The sequence below is a fragment of the Siphateles boraxobius genome, unplaced genomic scaffold (genome assembly GCF_051911475.1).
Source record: "Siphateles boraxobius isolate OS27281-9 unplaced genomic scaffold, OSU_SipBor_1 20, whole genome shotgun sequence".
NCBI classification, from domain to species: domain Eukaryota; kingdom Metazoa; phylum Chordata; class Actinopteri; order Cypriniformes; family Leuciscidae; genus Siphateles; species Siphateles boraxobius.
This window is the reverse complement of record NW_027508811.1, coordinates 18,128,771-18,132,728: the sequence shown is the minus strand read 5'-3', so window position 1 is coordinate 18,132,728 and position 3,958 is coordinate 18,128,771. Positions and strand designations below refer to the sequence as shown.

General features: G+C 39.1%; 1 long non-coding RNA gene across 1 annotated transcript; it reads left to right on the top strand.

The window, feature by feature from the left end:
* The first annotated feature begins 1,479 nt into the window (after positions 1 to 1,479).
* LOC143744714 (uncharacterized) lies at positions 1,480 to 2,133 on the top strand. The gene is made up of 2 exons (XR_013205906.1): positions 1,480 to 1,693; positions 1,887 to 2,133. It is a non-coding gene; the product is annotated as an uncharacterized LOC143744714 (long non-coding RNA).
* Positions 2,134 to 3,958: the final 1,825 nt, after the last annotated feature.

Below are 3,958 nucleotides of genomic sequence, written 5' to 3'. Positions count from 1 at the left end.
CCAAACACTATCACTTCAGTTTTTGAATCGTTTAAGTGGAGGAAATTGGCAGACATCCACTCCTTAATATCACTAAAACAATAAAAAAGAGACTGCAGGGCTGAATTATCCCCCATTTTTATAGGTAGATAAAGCTGAGTATCGTCGGCATAAAAATGATAATATATATTATGTTTTTTACAAATATCCGCCAATGGAAGCATGTAAATAGAGAATAGGACCGGACCCAATATTGATCCTTGTGGAACCCCACACTTCATAAGAGCAGACGTAGACGAAAAATTACCTAATTCAACAGAAAACGTTCTCCCAGAAAGATATGAGTTAAACCAATTAAGAGCTTTTCCCTGAATCCCTGCCCACTCTCTTAGACGCTCCAGTAGTATAGCATGTACTATAGTATCAAATGCAGCAGTCAGATCAATTAAAACTAAGATTGCACACTTTCCTGAATCGACTGCTAAAAACAAGTCGTTTGACACTTTGAGAAGGGCTGACTCTGTACTGTGTTTAACCCTAAATCCCGATTGGAACTTATCAAAAATACCATTTTCATTTAAATAAATAGAAAGCTGTTGAAAGACAGCCTTCTCTAGAATTTTTGAGAGGAAAGACAACTTTGAGATTGGACGATAGTTCTTTAAATCAGATGGGTCCAAGTTGGGCTTTTTTAAAAGGGGTTGCACCACTGCATGCTTGAAGCAGGACGGCACAACACCACTCAATAAGCTGGAGTTCACAATCGACAAAAGATCTAAACCAACCACATCTAATACCTGAACAAGGAGGCGCGGGGGAACAATATCTAAAGAACACTGAGTGGGCTTCATTTTGCAGACTATGTCCACCAGATCAGGGAATGAAATTTGTTTAAACTCACTTAAATGTTGTACTAATGAGGGTGGAATGACATAATCAAGGATGATGCTTGAAGGTATAATACTAGCTGTAAGAGCATCAATTTTGTTAATAAAATAGTCTAAAAAGCTTTCACATGTTATCTGATTAATCTCAAGACCTGTTTTTATGTCAGGATTTAAAACTGAGTCTATTGTCTTAAATAATGTTTTAGGATTATTAGGAATCGTCTTTATAAGATCAGCGAAATATTTTATCTTTGTAGTTTTAATGGCCTTCTGATATTTAATCATGGCATCCTTCAATATGTCATAGGACACATGCAACTTATCTTTCTTCCATTGCCTCTCTGCTTTCCTCCACACTTGTCGGAGGCAACGGGTATCATTATTGAGCCATGGCTGTGGTTTGGGTTTTGCACTTATGAATTTAAAAGGAGCACACGTGTCCATAATTTCATTGGCTCTTGAACAGCTAACAGGCTCTTGCTCTGTGTATAAAGTTTGTATAGTAGTCTAATCACAATGGAGGAATCGAATCTGATGCTCGCGGCTGCCTGTACAAGCCGCAATACAGTGATGAACCGTTGCGGGAGATGGAGGAACAAGAGGAGGCCGGAATAGCTGCTGCAGCAGGGGAGCAAGACCTGACTCGAGCCTGGCCAGACTCGAGCTGGGGCGGACTGGTGGTGTCAGTGCTCTCGCTGTGCGACTATGGAAACAGATAGAGAGTCCTATTGCTGTTGCGAATTTCAGCGATGCCATTTTCTTCTGGACGAGATAAATTGGAAACGCCAGCCAAAGCCCGCAGGGACAAACGGACGGCTTAGTGTAAAGTGAGTATTTGGTTTGTTTTTCTTTTTTTTTTATTAAGACGTAATGAACAGAGTTTGGACACTCTGCATTATCACAATGTTCTTCATGCGTAGTCAGCTGAGCTATTGTTGTTATATTTACATCTATGCTAGCATACTGTATGTGCAAATAGTTTGCATTGCTAACGTTGAGCTTAACGTTACTGTTTTGTAGACAATATCGCCGACCCCTAACAGCCTACCGTCACTTCATGGAATGGGTCCTGCAAGGCGAGAGACATAGTAAAGGCTATTGTCTCGTTTTGCCCACCTGTGTTGTCCAGGATATCAGACGGAGATATCCAGCTCCTGACGGACAATACTGTGAATGAATATAAGGAAACAGCTGAAGCTCTGGAAGAGCTTTGAGTGTAAAAGTGTTAATATTATTTATTTTTTTTAATTAAAAGTTATAACTCACATTGGTTGTGGTTCTTTTTATAAACCTTTACTGTTGTTACTACAGTATGTATTAGCCTAGAGTGGAGAAATTTTTCGGATACTGCCGCCTGTAACCGGTAGGCGCGGTTTGGGTGTGGCCTGGCTTTGTAAGGGCAGCACAGCAAGTGCATTCTGGGAGTTGTTGTCTTTCAGCCACATGAGTAAAAAATACATTTTCTGCCTTTTCTCAGTCTAGAATGCTTCAATTTCAAAAATAATTTCACATTTCTACTATATAAATGACCACTATTAAATACACATTCATCTTCCCAGAGCTGAAGTATCCCTTTAAGTAATCTGCTACAGCAAGAAGATGATTTATCAGAACTCAAACGGTAAATAATATGCTGTATATTTTCTAGATCATGAATAGTACATATCTTTACCATGCACGACTCTTGCGTTGCTCTCCGCCATTTTGAAAAGGTCAAAGGTTATCTCATCTCGGCAACTCGTGCATCAAAATATTCTACGAGCTGCCCAGTGGAAAATACCACATGAGGGGGTGTTCATGTGCATTTTCCACGTTGGCTTTTGGTATTTACCATAATTACCATAGCACGTGAACGCACCCTTAATAGCACATGAGTACCAAGTCGACCGTTCTCTGGGATGCGTTTTCATGATAATCGAATGTACCCAGTTTAAACGTTAGTTTTATTTTAACTACAGATTAGCTTATAACGCTAGTGTATGGGGCATTGAATAAGTAAAAATAAAAATCGCTAGTTAATACCACTAACAAGGCTCAAAATAACCCCACACTAACACGGTAGCATAATTAGGTAGCATAATGCTACGTGAGCTGAACTGTGACTATCTACCTGCATGTAGCTTGGCGTTCGTGGTTCGACTGTTCGAGACTGTTTTCCAAAGATGGCTCCTGCTTGTATACGCGAAGTGTACTGTCTTTATAAAGTATCTTCTTATTAAACTGTCTGTACACTTACAAAGTTCTCAATGCTTCGGTTTGCAGGTAGAGACCCCAATTATGCTACAGTGTTAGTGTGGGGCTATTTTGAGCCTTGTTAGTGGTATTAACTAGCAATTTTTATTTGTACTTATTTGATGCCCCATACACTAGCGTTATAAACTAATCTGTGGTTAAACTAAAACTAACGTTAAAATTGGGTACATTCAGTTATCATGTAAACACATCCCAAAGAATGGTCGACTTGGTACCCATGGTGTTATTTAGCCCTAGGTTAATTTTTGTCCAGAATTGTCCTTTAAAATCAACATGAAATAGAGAAGAAAAAAATCTTACCTATTGTGATGTATATCCAAGTGAAATGGCTTCTCGAACAAGTACAAAAGAAGGGAAGTAATCTTGATTTAAGATTAGGGCACAAAAAATGCAAGATGAAAAATCATTTATAATAAATACTGCAAAATAATTGTCAATTTTGATTTCATGTTGACATTTATTCCAGTCCAGTCTATATAAACACACAAATAAATGTTATGATAACAAGAGTCAGGATCAAAAAACAAACAAACAAACAAACAAACAGAGATCATTTGGAAACACACATGACATATTGGGTGTCTCTGACACCATATTAGAGAAATTAACAAATTTCCTGTGCCCTGATGTCTAATAAACAAACCAATTTAGAGCATTGCCAGAGAGACAAACGTCTCGGTTACGTATGTAACCCTAGTTCCCTGATAGGGAACGAGACGCTGCGTCAAACGCTGCGGGAACGCCCCTGCGTTGTGCGTCATGAAGCACGTATGGAATCAGCCCAATGGAGAGATGAAACGTCATAGGCGGGTGACGTCATCGACCAGGAAACTATAAAG